At 33.0% G+C, this 16723-nt stretch overlaps 1 protein-coding gene across 4 annotated transcripts in view; it reads right to left on the bottom strand.

Annotated features, from left to right (window-relative positions):
* The window catches only part of HNF4G (hepatocyte nuclear factor 4 gamma), a 129793-nt gene that overhangs the window by 26986 nt on the left and 86084 nt on the right, over positions 1–16723 (bottom strand). The window lies entirely within an intron of this gene.

The following is a 16723-nucleotide window of genomic DNA, read 5'->3' as shown; positions in this document are numbered from 1 at the left end:
CGGCTTAACATATTCTCCTTAACTATCTACTTATGAATCTGTGTCCCTTGAATGTTTGTAAACTTCCCAAGGACAGAACCACTATAGTTACTAGGACATTGTAGGCATTCTATAAAAACAGCTACATGAATAAGCTTTCATTTCTTTCGACATCTGATGCTTATTACATTCTAGGCACTGAACTGAAATAAAATTATCCCTAACGTGTGTGGATCTAACCATTCCCATCATCAACCTTCTAATACCTAGCATCCACATAGCACAGCACACCTGTTACACGCACACGTGACAAGGAACATTTAGAATTTGAGGACCATTTAGAAGATAGGAGTCAATGATTATATTTTACTTCTGAGAATATGTTTATTGATTTTATCTTCCAAGAAAGAATTCCAGCCACATTTACGTTATAAAGTCAGAGTCTCATTTCCTACATTTGTTAAAGACTATGGCAAAGTAATATTTCTTATTCAATTTCTTAATACCATAAACCTTGTGAATATTTTATCTTAGAAAATTATTATATTTTTCATCTGGGAAGCCTGGCCTCTTAAAATAAACTCAAAACCATGTGAAGAATTTGTGAAGAAAATAGTGGAGTCGTTTTAGCAACCAGAGTCACTAAATCAAACAGTGATCACTGGAATAGTCCACTTGCCTTCATATTCTGTACCACTCCTAATTGTGAGGATCGTATCTGAGGGATACATTTTAGGGACTGATTCTCTTTAGTGAAGGCTAACTGTACTTGTTCAGTTTTTGGAGAAGCAGACAGCAAGCGAATCCCGTGGTTTTCATTTGCATGAATTAGTTCTCACTTGTGAAGTAACACAGACATATTTCCTGTGTGAACCAAAGCAGTGAATTGTGCTCAGCTCACACTCTTTCTCGTCTACGTGGTAGCTAAACAAGGCTGAGGTATATCACCCATAAAAGTGTCCCAACAGAAGGAAGAGAAGAAAAGAAAAAGGTGGAGAGTCTTTCATTTATAGGGCTCAAAACACTAAGAGAAATGTGGATATAACTCAGGAGAACAATGCTGTCATGGTTTATTGTTCTACTTCATCCTGTGTCCCTGGGTAGCATCACTATTGGATCAGGGCATTTTCCTCGAAGAGGGAAGGGGCTACAGCTTATCTCAGCGCAAGTAGCCACTAGCAATTCATCAGAGCTGGCTTTCAAGATGAAACCTGTTTCCCATCCATGTTACTGTAAATTATTTTTTACATTTTATAGAGTAAAAACCTGAGAATTTCCAGAAGATATAGCAGATCCAAATAGCAGGCATATCTCCTCAAGTGGGCAGTTTGTCTTCCTAATTATATTCAGATGTGGAAACACCCACAGCATCCAGTCAGCCTCAGTCCAGTGAAGGGAAAACTCTCTTTAGGTTTTACATTCTCGAAGGAATTAAAAAGTACAGTAGAGATAGAGGTCTTCTTAAGTGTTAGGATTGGTAATTTACTGAACTGGCTTAGTGAATAAAATAATTAAAACAGAGAATTGTGAAAATGGTGTATCCATTCTTAATAGTATTCAACTTAAATGTGTAAACTGCTGCTGTTTTGTTGGATACCCAAGACTTTTTGTTCGAGTAAGTACCCACTGTTTGTGATTCTTTATTAAATCATTTGTTTGTAGAAATCTCATACACTGCCTTTGATGTCTAGGTTTTTTTTTTAAATGGAGGAAAAAAGTCAAAGCTATCAGTAAAACCAACCTAAATGCAGAAACCTCCTAGAGTTTTATACTTTTTCAAAATATTTCATATATTTTAATCCACTTGCTTTTATCCACTTCCAAAGTATTCCCCTAGGTTTTTACTGGGGAAAAAAAAATCTCTTTTAACACTCAGGTTTCAGCAAATTATGCAATGTTAACTTAAATCATGATGAAATAATAAGAACAAATGACATAACCATGCTACATAACAAATACAACTGACCTTTGATTACTTTATGTAGCTGGTCAGATGGTCAGGAGACGTTGCAACACTATGCATAACAGCCGAGATGGAAACAATATAAATGTCCATAAATGGACGGATAAGGAAAGTGTGCCATACAATGAAATACTATTCAGCCTCAAAAAGGAATAAACTTTTGATACATACTACACCATGGATAAACCTTAAAAACATTATGCTAAATATAATAAGCCAGTCACAGAAAAAGACACTACATGATTATACCAAAAGGAGAAATCTATAGTCAAACTCATAGATTCAAAGAGAGGAATGGTGGTTGCCAGGGGCCAGGAGGAGGGCGGAATGGGGAGTTACTAATCAAAAAGTGTAAAATTTCCGTTAAGCAAGATGAATAAACTATAGATAATCTGTTATACAATACCATAACTGTCAATAATATTGTACTGTACACTTAAAAAATTTATTAAAAGGTTGGTTTCATGTTATATGTTCTTACTTAAATAAAATAAAATACACTTATGAAGAAAATCTAAACTACATTATGGGAAAATGATCAACCTTATCAGTAATCAGAAAAAAATGTAAAATAAAACAATTAATTCTATTAAACAAAAAAAGGTGCCTACTACTTAAGGAAGTTAGCCTACCCTGAAAACTAATTAGGATGTTCCACAAAAGGAAGTTGAAAACCTGAGTTAACCCAGGGAGTTGGCTAAAGGGAGATTAGAGTTTTTCTTGTATTGATTTTAACATGAGATAACGTGTTAATTAATTTCCTTATGACCAATCCCTCTTCTCTACTTCTAAAATTAATTAGTCTAAGTTCAGAATATTTTTATTTGCTTAAAAAAGAATAAGGAAAGGACAACAAGATGGATGGGAAAGAAAAGAAAAAAAGAAGACAATGTCACAGAGAAATAATTTTAGTCATAGTTACTTTTAGATTTTTAATTATGCATCAAAATCTAAGCAAGTATCACATTCTTTAGTATTTTTGTGTTTTCCATGCAATAGTGATCATTGAATTTTTATAATTTAGTAAATGTGATTCTTGGAAACATGTCCATGGCATAATTGAACAAGATAAAATTATATAACTTAACTGCATAAACCTTAGATACATAAAACACTTATGGTATTTGTTTGCATATTTTCATGTTAAAATTCAGCTGTTTTCAGGAAAAAGACAGATGGACACCACACGGGGAGCCTTTCATTATTGCTTTACCCAGTACTTCTTATGGGTAAAATTCATTAAGGCTACATTAGATTAAAAGCTTAAGTAGTTATTATAAGAACTATATTAATTTTATGCCTAGGTGATATAAAAACAATTAGTCTTAAATGGGACTTACTAAACCCTACATTCAGCATAAATTTATGAGTACTTTTAAGCTTAACTTCTAAAGGTTGAACTGGGAAAAGCATCAAAAATTCATGCTAATTCCTAAGACAGTAATTTATAGTAAGTAGCATACATTTTCTAAAGTAGAACTGTATTAACTTAATCTAGGTCCAAAAATATAAATATATATGATAAACTATGACCTACTGAAAATCTCTCTTAACAGAGGTTACTTTGTAGTATATGTTCTGTAAGCTTAGCAAAATGTTGCTGTTCTTTGGGGTGATATCATGGTTTTTGGCAAAGATGTACCTTCTTAGCCCCGCTTCAGGGCAAACACCCCAAAGAGAAAAACACTATTGGTTTTAGATAAAAGGTCAATTTTAAAAAGCACAACTCATATTCCTGAAAAATGTTTCTCTCAGAGCAATGGTTTTCTAAACCGACATGTGAAATATGATATTTAAATTTTTTCAGAGCAACATAAAGAGATGAAAACTACATGGTGTTTAAAGAAGACGACAACTCAATTCACATTGACTATCCAAGACAGCAGAAACATTTCTATCTTATCTGTAAGACTATTAAGTCTGTTAAATTGTTCTATATTTCATATTTGATTTAATCATTCCCTCATAGCATGTTTTAAAACAGAAAACAGGCTAATAAAAATCAAGGTTATTTTCATAGAAGAATGATCTTGATTTCTATTAGCCTGTTTTCTAGTTTAAATTATGTAAAATAGTTTTCATGAAAATAATCTGGAATGTTAGTATCAATATTAAAACATTTCATTTTAAAATTAAGAGTTAATAAACTTTGTTCTGTAATCTGATTTCTTTGAGGTTACTTTTCATTACCAAAAATACTATATTAATCCCCAAAGCACATTAGTAGTTGCTCTTGTTTCCATATTCCACCTTTTCAAGTATAAAGATTAACCAGATGTGATCCCTAGAAGGTAGATGAAGAATAACTATCCACATCAGCTCAGTGTGGTTTCCAATATAAGGAAACCATTAATTGGAGAACCTGCCCAGTAAAATGATATATTAATCTAAAGCTAAGCCACCTTTTACTTCTCAAAAATCACTTCATTAAAAAAATAATAATTATTATTATTTTCCTTGCTGCCACTGTCTTGACCTAACCATCATTTCTCTTTTGAAATAGAAATTTTGTCTCTTCTCTCTACTTTAATGAGGGAAAACAAGCATATTAAAGAATTAAAACAAACAAAAATAGACATTTTAATCTTCAAAACAAGTTGCTATTACCGACATGCAAAGAAAGAAGTTGGGAACTGGCTGTAATGATGGGATTCTATTTTCAAAAAGCTTCATAAATCCTTTCTTAAAGTTCAGATTACACAGCATTTTATATAAACCAAAACAATTTTCCTTGTCTTTTTTTTCTTTCTTCTTAAATCTAGCTGACGCTCATGCAATGAACAGCAGAACCACATAACTTGCTTAATCAAAGTCATTCCCAACATTAAAAATGTCTACTATTATTGTTTTTGGAACACAATTCTATCCTAAAATTGTTGAGAAAATTTAAAATTTAAACTGAACTTCTATAGATTTTGTTTACATATTTTTATGATTCTCTGTAAATAATTATAATTATCCATAGCTCATTGTTCAATTTATATTGCTTTTTAATTCATGACTATAGCCCAAGGAAGCAATTGTAAATCCTTATTTTAGATTCATCATTTATCTGACCAATGCAAGTAACTCCCATCACTACTAAAAAATGCCATTTTATAGTAAAATCTAAGTACACTGGACAGAGATACACAGCACCGTATGAAATAGCTGACTTCATTTAAAAATGTTACTATTCTTTATAATATTCATGATTTACCTCAACTATTCATATATTCCCTATTTTCTCATTAAAACATCAGATTATTATTTAAAAGCAGTTATATAAATAAAAATAAATAAATGTAAAATGTAAATGTAAAAATAAATGTAAAACCCAGAACTAAAGAAGAGTGGAGACTGTATTAGCATGAAATCAGTTACTGTTAGGATAGACCAAAGGGGACTGCACAGCACAAACATAAATGTAACCAAGAAAGTATTCTGAGGAACAGCGTAGAGGTGATAGGAGAAATCTGCATATATTAAACCTACCTTCAAGGTCAGTTGCCTTGTGATTCAAAACAGACTCTCCTTTTCAGAAGATAAGGAGCTGATTAGTACTAAATTATTAACTGGAATATAGATTATACTGGTAAGGAAAATAAAAAAAAGTCTGGATATAAGGGACGTTAGGATTCGACAGTCACTAATTTCTGCATTGCCTTTTTACAATGGGTATTAGCATTGTTGCCACTGCAAACTCAGCAAAGTTAGTCAGAATATTGAAGATTGTGGTGGCACTCTGATACCAAAGTTGCTGCATTATGCAAAATGAAGGGAAGGAAGTTATCAGTTTGGGCCAGTACCTATTTCAAATATGTTCTGAGGATGTATAATGTTTAATAAAAATAGCAGCAGTTATACTATGCTGAGAGCAATGAGACTTGAACATTTTGAACAAATGTATTGTGACCATAAACTTTAGCACCTGGGAGCCTAGTCTGTCCATCCAGATGTCCATCTGTCCATCCACCCATCCATCCATCCATCCATCCACCCCTACCTACATAAATACATACATAAGAGTTACTGCTTTTTCATTCAAAAAAGGTAGTAACAGACCATACACACAGTCATAGAGTAAAGAAATACTCAACATTCCTCCTTAAAGCTTTTCTATACACATAGGAAGAACAACATATTAATGTGATATTTGATTTAGAGAAAACTAAATAATATTTGCCTCTCCATTTAATAAAGGTAGGTATGTGACTGACTCAATTGAAATGTTAAGTTTATTTCACCTCCTTTTAGATAAATTTCTTTTTGAAAAAAGCAATTGGTTTTTTGAAAATACCTTAATGAATTGTTCCTTTTGGGATAAAAAAACAGGACAAAATTAAAATGATATTAATAGCTAAGCTCGTGGCTTTTGGCAACGGGTTGCATTTCAAAATTAAAGTAACAGGCTGTTATCACTCTCAAGTAAGTAATTTGTAACTGTTTAATGTTTAACTTATACATTAGGCCAGTGATTCAGAAATTCTGCTGCACATTAGAATCATCTGGAAAAGTTTTAAAGACCTCAAGGCCCAAGTTGCATCATATACTAATTAAATTAGAATGTAGGGTGGAGTCAGGTATCAGAGTTTTAAAAAATTTGTAGGTAATTCCAATGTGCAAGAAAGTCTAGAAACCACTGCTTTCAGCTGTAAGTTCCTGAAGGCAAAGACCTTATATTCCTTATTCATTATGGTAATCCTAGGGCTTAGCATAGTGTCTGCCACGTGGTAAACTCCCCAAATACTTATTGAAGGTATGAATAAAATACATATGCAAATAATTAACTTTGACATAGGAGATCATTTATATTGCACACGTAAGTACATTTTGTATGCCAAGCACTTTTCTAGTCACTGAGTGTTTTTATATGAACAAAGAGAAAATCCCTGGCCACACGAAACTTATAGTCACATCATCATCATCATCATCATCATCATCTATATCTTTATAAAGAGATGGATAATTAAAACCACTTTCCACTGGATCCACAGAGCTGGACTAAAAAATATAATTAGCATCTTACATACTTAGACCTTGAAATAGCTAACTTACTGGTTTGCAGGTAAATAGAAAGAGGTATAAACCTTCCTATTCACTGATTCCTCAATGACTGTCTTATTTTACACTGTTGTTTATTCTTAGGTATTTCAGAGAGACAATGCTGCAAAAACTGAACTGGCAAATAGAATCTTTGCTCCCAGGAGAAATAGAGGGTTAAGTTCCTGTGAGCCTCTGATCACATTTTTATCAACCAATGAATTTGCAACCTCGCTTTAGGTGGGTTTCTGTTCAAAGACCTATATATATATATATATATATATATACACCATTATATACATATATATACACATATGATTCATTAACATTGAACTCACAGCCAATAGCATTATAACTCATAGCTGAATGAAGCTCATCGAAAATATATTTTCTCTGTAAGGCATATCCCAGCCTTCTTGCAATTAGGAATACTAGACAGAACTTTAGTACTACACTTGGGGGCCATTTTAAATAGCAAAATCACCAACAAAAACACAAAAATGAGAAAAACTTGGCATTAAATATGTTGTGAAAAGGATGTTTATTGGTATGAGAGCTGAAACAAGAAGGCAGAGCACTGGGGCGCCTGGGTGGCTCAGTCGTTAAGCGTCTGCCAGCTCAGGTCATGATCCCAGGGTCCTGGGATCGAGCCCCACATTGGGCTCACTCTCCCTGCTTGTGTTCCCTCTCTCGCTGTGTCTCTCTCTGTCAAATAAGTAAATAAAATCTTTAAAAAAAAAAAAAAAAAGGCGGAGCATTGCCTTGTATGATCTCAACTGGGAACATGCTCATTGAACAACTCAAACTTTTCACAGTCAGCAAATCCACGAATGACTGTAAATGGACCTTGAGTATTGATTTTGAGTTTGGAAATATATTTTAGCAAGTAGGTGTATTTGCAATCACGGAACCTGCAAATAATGAAGATCCACTATATATATGTATATGCATTACTGAGGTTTTCAATATGCAATAAAAAGAAAGATATTCATTGGCTGTGTAACATATTAATTATACATTGAAATAAAGAAAACTTCCTGAGAATTACAAAGTCCTTTGTAGTTTTTCATATATATAATATATAATATATAATATATATACATGTATATAATATATAATATATAATATATATACATGTATATATTATATACATAGTTTTTAAATTAAATTTTTAAAAAGCTATGTGACTATGTTTCTGTTATTAGCAATTGGGTTTAAATGTGAAGAAACAATGGATATATATATTAATAAATCCTTTCTCTTTGAGGCTTGTCCATTTTTGTTGACCCAACCTCCTAATGTTTATAAGTCATTTCATTTGATACAAGAAACCAAACAATAACTTTTCAGTTCTGGGCCACTAAAAGTAAGAACCCTATTTCTAAATCTTTAATAAAAACAAATCAGCCAGGGGCACCTGGAGGGCATAGTCGGTTAAGCGTCTGACCGTTGGTTTCGGCTCAGGTCGAGCCCAGCGTCAGGGTCCATGCTCAGCTCGGAGTTTACTTAAGAGTCTCTCTCCCTCTCCTTGTGCCCCTCGCCCCCCAAGATAAATAAATAAATCTTTAAAAAAAATCAGTCAGTAATTTCACTGTGATATTGCGTTATGATAGTAAATGGAATGTTTGTTGGGGCAAACACTGTTACACTAACATTAATTAGGGCAATTTCATTTTTCAGCGATTAATATACATCACGATAGCAGAAATATTTTCTTCTAACTGTTCTCCTTTCAGTCGTGGAAAAGAAAATGAAAAAGAAAAACAACTTAGATTAGCAATATGGACCTCTGGAAAAATTTAAACCATGAATATGTAAAATGTAAATAAATGAGTATTTGTATCAGAATACTAGGGGCAAAAAATTGTTTTGATTAAGTGTTAAGAGCACACCATAATAATTTTTTATGGCATTACTACTATATTTTAAATGAAAATGAGTAAAAATTAATACAGTTTTGACGGGACTCTTGAAGAGAAATAAATTTCTAGAAACACACTGCCAAGGGCCCAGAAGAGGCTCATACGAGGGATGTGCTTTGAAAATTGAAATTTCATTAGCTTCCCTTGAAATCAAACCCTGGCTTAGCAAATACAGTAACTGTTTTTATTTAAAACTATATTATCCTGATTCCTCCTTTCCCTGTGGGGCAACTCCCTCTTTTTCTCTTCTTTATTCACCTCATAAATGTTCATTTTTTTAGCTTGCTGCTATTTTATTTTCTTTTGGAATCTCATGCATTTAAAATTACCATCACTATTTAGAAATATAATTCCAAATTTTTATTACAATGATTACTTCTTTGCAAAATATAATTTTATATCCTCAGTGTTTTTTAAGCTCTATGCCCAACGTGGGGCTTGAACTTATGACCCTGAGATCAAGAGTCGCATCCTCTAGCAACTGAGCCAGCCAGGCGCCGCTATAACCTTAATTTTTGATTAATCTTCTTCACCTTAGAAAGCTTTTCTGTCCTATAGAGTAAAAGTTTTCCACAGTATTATAAGTGGAGACCAAAAACTTCAATCTGGTTACCCTGAAGTTAAAAGAATGACCCAGGTGAGCCTACAGAACTAGTTGGCTTAGAAGTGAAATGTCAGGTGGCTCAATCCAAGTCTTTCCAGGTTTCAGAGGTAGTTTGGACACGGTAACATTTGTCTATTAAGGCTGAAATATCAATGGAGAAGATTCTGGATATTGTAATTGGTTAGAATTACACCAAGAATATTAGAATTGCCAAAAGTATTATCCCCAAACTCTTATTATTGTGAAACAGGTCACTGCACATTATATACATATACATATATATACATACACACATAAAGTTTTATATATAAAGTGGAACTCATTTACCCACAGCAAGCAAAAAGCTTTCCTTTCTGATTTTCCCAACTTTATCTTGGTATAATTATTCTTCCAGTAATACACACACATACACACACAATCTTAACAATTAACAAATTTCATCCCCTTTAATCTTATCAATTCAATGACCAAGTCAGATTTATCCTAAACAACTCATTTCTCATTTATCCTTACCTATTCATTCCCTGTCTTCCTAATTCAAGACGCAATCACTTCCTGTGTGAGCTCTTGCAACAGCCTCCCAATCTTTCACTTGTTCCTTCCTCTCCCTCATCCATTTCACTATGTGTATTCTAGTCTGTATATAGGGGACTGTTCCTAAAATACATATTTTATAATGTTACCGTTCTGATTAAAAAAATATAATGACTCTAACAACTTGAAAAGCATATAACATGGACATAAACATATAAGGTAGGTTTTCAAAACTACTCATGATACAACACTAAATCATGAAACGTTTCTCAAAACAATCATTTTAATCAGACAGACTGATCTTGTAATTTCTTGTGTCTTTTCTCCTCACTGGGGAAGATGAGGTTGGGTATGTAATTACAGAATGTTTTGAATTGGTGACTAATGTTTCCTTTTACTGTCTCCAAATTCACAGCAAATCTTTCCAGAGTTATAATCTTACCTAGTCATTCATATTCCTTATTGGACCTAGCACAAAACATGCATATAATACATATAACATAAATTTTCATTTAATGAATATACTAACAGAAAGTCAACCCACATGAAATGTGTGTATATCATGGGTTTCTAAGAGGTGCTTATATCTCTGTGTTCAAATTCTAATTTGTGGTTACATGGAAGTGTATAGTTGCAAAACTTTATCAAGCTATGCTTATGTATCTGTATTATACTTCAGTAAAGAGTATAAAAATTAATCTGCTGGAGGATTGTATCTTAAGGAAGTGTTACTATTTCTAGCAGTTTAAGACAGCCCATAAAAGGTGTTTCTATTAAATGTTTTCATTACAGAGACACAGCAGCCCTTTAAGAATATTCTTAGAAAAGTGACAATTATTGACAGTTTTATGAAAATTACAGAAGAGCAAATATATAGTTATTTTTTCTGGTCAGTTATAATCAATTCATTTTGATAATGAAATGTCTTGGGAACCTTTTTACTAAGTTTAATACATTCTTCAGTATTATGGATTTTGGGGAGGTTTTAAAAAATCCATTGAATCTCTCTACTGTAAAAAAAAAAAAACTTCAATAACTCACTAGTTCCTTATATACTACTAGTTTCTTGTATACTGATATTGCACATATGAGTTTTCCCATACATTCAGTGTACTCAAAGAAGATTCACATAGATACCTCTCCACTTCTTTATTTCTTGTTCATCACTGGGGTCCAGAATATGGGGACAATTAGTTTATTATATATTTAGCATTGGGATCAGTGTGTTTTGTTTGTATAATTGAGGGAAGAAGAAAATGATTTTTTTTTTCCTACAAGAAGCAGCCATTGCAGTAGTGGGACTTAGGGGCTACTTAGAGAGCCTATCAGAAAATGATGGAGATATAACGTTCAAATCCTTGATTCTAGAAGACTGAATTCATCTAGAAAAAGCATGAGGGAGAAGAAATTCATCATCCTGTGGATTTGAGGAGGTTACTATTCCTTTGCATCTTTGACAGAAAGCTGGAATTCAAACCAGGTCTTTCTGGTTCCAAAGGCTTTCATTTTTTTATGCCATCTGTTTCATGTTCCTCTTCAATTCACCTTGTCTACCTATTTAAAGACAAGAACCAAACTCCAGTGAAAGTATTTGCATTATACAGGTATGGCATAATTCCAGTTTTATATTAACTTATATGAAATTTCACTCTTGAAAAAAAAGAAATATCCCTTTTGAAATACCACTTCACTAACATTTAGGTGGCATATTAGGAAAATCATCACAGTATAGCAGTGGTTCTCAGTGAAGGGTGATTTTGCCAGCCCAGGAAATATTTGAAGATGTCTGGAGACATGTGAGGCTGTGACAACTGGGGGTGGGAGTGGGGAGTGAATCACTACTGATCTCTAGTGGGTATAGGCCAGAGATGCTGCAAATACTTTACAATGACAGAGCGATGGTGGCTCAGAGCAAAGAATTATGAGGTCAAATGTCAATAATGCTGAGGTTGGGAAATCTTGACCTATACCTGGGTTGTGGCCTTATTTAATCACTGCTTATTTATTTAAATTTATTATTATAAAATAAATGTTCATATAAATATATTGTGGTATACTCTAAGCGGTACAGACACAGCCTCTTATACATCATCATAACCCCAGTATCTCCATAGTCTGATAGTAATACATACATGAAAAGTTTGTTTAATAGGGGAACCTGGGTGGCTCAGATGGTTAATTTTCTGCCTCGGCTCAGGTCATGATCTCTGCGTCCCGGGATCGAACCCTGCCTCGGGCTCTCTGCTCAGCGGGGAGTCTGCTTCTCTCTATCCCTCCATCTCCCCCCAGCTTGTGCTCTCTCTTTCTCTCTCAAATGAATAAATAAAATCTTTTTTTGAAAGTCTGTTTAATAAATGAACTCATATACTAGCATAACAATTGTAATTCCTGGGCAGAATCTTTTACAAAGAAGCCTAACAAATATAGCTTATTTTTTTTCCCACTGAAAAAGAGCTTTGTTGCCTCCAAAGTTAATTTTAATAACCAATTATTGGGAAGGGAGACGTACAACAGCAGGAGACAGAAGTGAACTGTAACTTTATAATAAATATACAACAGACATTTTAAAAGATGGTTTTCACTCAAAAGATAGTGATTGCATATTTTAATGTTGTTAAAAATACGCCTTTAGTATACTCTCTTTGAATTTTCTGTTTGTAGGTTTCGTCAAGTGCACTGTCAGCCCTATAGTCACTTACACTCAGCTTTCTGTAATATCTTTGCTGTTTTAGCTGTCAGGTCTTACACTATAAAGTTTGGCAATCTCATCTTCTCTCATGGTTGCAACCATATATACATATATATGAATACACACACAATATATAAACATATATAGATAAGAATAGGCAGAGAGAGATAGAGACAGAGATATAGTCAAACTAACACAGGCCTGTTCCCTCATCCAGCCTTATCTTGGTTGTCTCTCAAGTAGCTCAAACTCAACGTGCCCTAAATGGAAATTGTCTTCATAAATTACCTATACACTCCTGAGTCAAATCTACTTCTCCAGCATTCTCTTACCCTATAGTTGGCACTATCATCAGCTCAGAAGCCCGAAATAAAATTCTAAGTTTTATCAAGTTCTCTCCTTCTTCCCACCTCTTCATCTACTCACTAATCGATTCCTAACACATTTACTTCAAAATCACCTCTTGAAACCATTGACTTCATTCTATCCTTTCTATGCTAGTGGTCATGGAAGTGCGTTGCCAGGAGAACCTGCTCTGGGAGGCACAGTTACTGACTAATGGCCACAGCTGCTGCCCTTCTGAATCTCCTACATTGATCCATAGTGAGGTCATGTTTCCAGGGACCACTGTCTTACACCACACACAAAAATTAACTCAATACAGACTAAAGACCTGAAACCATAAAGTTCCTCAAAGAAAACACAGACAGTAAGCTTCTTGACATAGGTCTTGGTGATGATTTTCTTTAATCTGACACTAGAAGCAAAAGCAACAAAAGCAAAAATAAACAAGCGAGACCGTATCAAACCAAAAAAGCCTGCACAACAGAGCAAACTACTGAGGAAATGAAAAGACAATCTACCGAATGGGAGAAAATATTTGCAAATCATACATCTGATAAGGGGCTAATATTCGAAATATATAAAGAACTCATAAAATTCAATAATGAAAAACAAAATCCAATAAAAAAATGGGCAAATGATCTGAAAAGACATTTTCCAGAGAAGACATACAGATCGCCAACAAGTAAATGAAAAGATGCTCAACCTCATTAATCATCAGAGAAATGCAAATCAAAACCACAGTGAGCTATCACATCACACCTGTCAGAATGGCTATTATCAAAGACAAGAAATTAACAAGTGTTGGTGAGTATGTGGAGAAAAGGAAACCTTTGTGCACTGTTGGTAGAAATGTAAATTTGTATAGCCACTATGGAAAATGGCATGAAGGTTCCTCAAAAAATTAAAAATAGAACTACTATATCATCCAGCAATTCCACTTCTGGACATTTATCCAAAGAAAACAAAAAAACTAAAATGAAAAAGATAGACACTTCTAGGTTCACGGCAGCATTATCTATAGTTGCCAAGATATAGAAGCAACTTAAGTGTCCATCGACAGATGAATGGATAAAGAAACTGTCAGATATATATATATATATATATATATGTTATAAAAATATTATTCAGCCGTAAAAAAGGAATGAAATCTTGCCATTTGTGAGGGCATTATGCTAAGTGAAATGAGTCCGACAGAGAAAGAAAATACTGTATGTTCTCTCTTATACATAGAATCTAAAAAACAAAACAAAACAAACAAAAGATCAAGCTCATAGATACAGACGAGAAGAGAAGGGTGGTTGCCATTGGCAGGGGGTTGGAAAACTGGGGAACTGTTTTGTTTTTATTTTGTTTCAGGTTAAATAAAATTTTAAAAAGTCTTCAGTGATTTCCCACTGCTCTTAAAATGGAGCTCACCATTCCTCTACATGGATTACAAGACACTTCAAACTCAGTGCTGGTCTCCCTCCTCACCTTCATCTTTTTTCACTCACCCCTCCCCCTCTAGGCTTCAGTATTAATGGACTTCCTCAGTTCAGGTATTGTCTTGCCTCCATGCCTATTTACATGGTTACAGCTTCCCTGCTTCTCTCATCACACTGGTTCTTCCAGTATAAGATCAACATTTGTTATTGTAATTACTTTGGGTTGTGTTTTCAGCTAGACTCCAAGCTCTTGGAAAACTGGTACCTTTGTCTTCTTACAGCTGTATACCTAATACCTGAAAAAACGGGTTTTTCAATAAACAATTTTTAAATAGTTAAATATTTTTAAACCTAGAAAATTCTTCCTCAAGAGAGTTAAAATTGTTTTGAAGTTAATGAGGGCATCATTTTTTATTTTACTACTTAATATATTTTTATTTAACTATTTTTAATTTGTTTTTATTTAACTATTTTATTTAACTATTTAATATATTTAGAATTTATTGGGAGATATGGTATAAGATGGGGATCTAAATTCCTTTTGGTTTGGATTTAAATAAATGCTTTTATATAAATATGTATGTTAGTTTATATAAAATATTTTCATTCATATTTATATATTAATATTTATATAATAAATATACAATTCATATTATATGTTATATATACTGTGTATATATATACACACACACATATACACAGTAAATCCCTGTGAAAACATATCCTATTTGAATTTATAAGATTAGCAAATGGCTCAAGTCCTCTGTCCAGCCCCCTTCTCAAACAGTGTCTGAAAATTCTTGCTAGGAGGGAAGGTAGCATAGATGTCCCGCCCTAATTTTCTTACTTATCACAGGAGAGTAAGTTTTCTTATCTATAGAAGAGAGTCTCCATCTGGTCTATTTGTTACAATATTCTGTGTATTCCTACCACTAACACCATCACTGTAGCTTTATAATGATATTGTTTAACATCAATATAGTTAGTCCCCATTCATTTTTGTCCTTTTTTACAAAATTACTATCTCATTCTATTTATAATGTTAAAATTAACTTTAGAATCCTTCTGACAAGTTTTACCCAAACTGTAATTCAATTCAAAAGCTTCTGAATTCTTTACACATTTTAGTTGCCTTACCCAAAAACCTGGTAATTCCATTTATTACTTATTATGTTTTTTTTAAAGCACTTAAGAACAGAATTATCTTAAACTTGACACACCTCTGTTCACAATTATTTCCAAACATCATGTATTTTAAAAACATATTACTAATTTTAATGGAATTAGTTAATACTTTTTGAACCAGTTTTGAAACTTTATTATATCACATAATTTTATAAAATATATTTGTAAAAGAATGGTTATCATTTTCCTTGCATCTTTAATTATAAAAGTCTTATAATATTGATCATAAAAAAGCAAATTTTATAATCTATGTAAATTAAAACTTTGAAGTCAATTTTTCCCCTTCCCAGCTTCACTCCCCAGTGATAGAATTATAGAGACAAAGATTGTAATAAAATAGGCAGGAAGGCAAGTAATGGGTTATATATAAAAACAGGTAATTATCATTTCTACAGATAATCTATATATAAATAAATGAAATATATATTTCATGAACACTCATTCTCCTATACAACATACACATATACATGCAGAATTTTCTATACATGCAAGCTTTTCATATGCCTACAGAAATTTTTAGCATTAATTTAGCATTACTGAACATTACAGTAAAACTGTAATGTTCAATCATCAAGACATGAATATAATTCCACATTGATACATGGAGACCTATCTCATTTTTAATCATCAGATAAAATTATTTTTTGCCAAAAAGATATTTCAGTGGTTCCCACCTAAGCTCCTGTGTGGCCTTGCATCCTATCAAAAAACTGGCATAATTGGATGGGGAAAATAATCCTTACAGATTATTTCTTGATATTATATAGGAGGAGAAAAGTCAAATTTGGGAAAGAAAGTGCACAAGCAGCATATTTGGAAAATATTTAGGAACTATAATTAAGTGTTAGTGAGCCAGTTCAATCATGAAACCCACTAAACTTTGAATTAAAAAAGGAGGTCAAAGGAATGATATTCTACTAATCAGGATATATGCTCCCTTGTAGGAATTAAGGGATATGAGAATGAGGTGGTTTGTTAATTATTTTCTCTGATTAGGTTACCTATTTATCCCCATGTACATTTAAATATTAATCAGAGATCCACTTTAGTGCAGTG

The sequence above is a fragment of the Zalophus californianus genome, chromosome 4 (genome assembly GCF_009762305.2).
Source record: "Zalophus californianus isolate mZalCal1 chromosome 4, mZalCal1.pri.v2, whole genome shotgun sequence".
In the NCBI taxonomy this organism is placed as follows: domain Eukaryota; kingdom Metazoa; phylum Chordata; class Mammalia; order Carnivora; family Otariidae; genus Zalophus; species Zalophus californianus.
The sequence above is the reverse complement of the archived record's forward strand: the minus strand, read 5'-3'. Positions and strand labels throughout refer to the sequence as shown.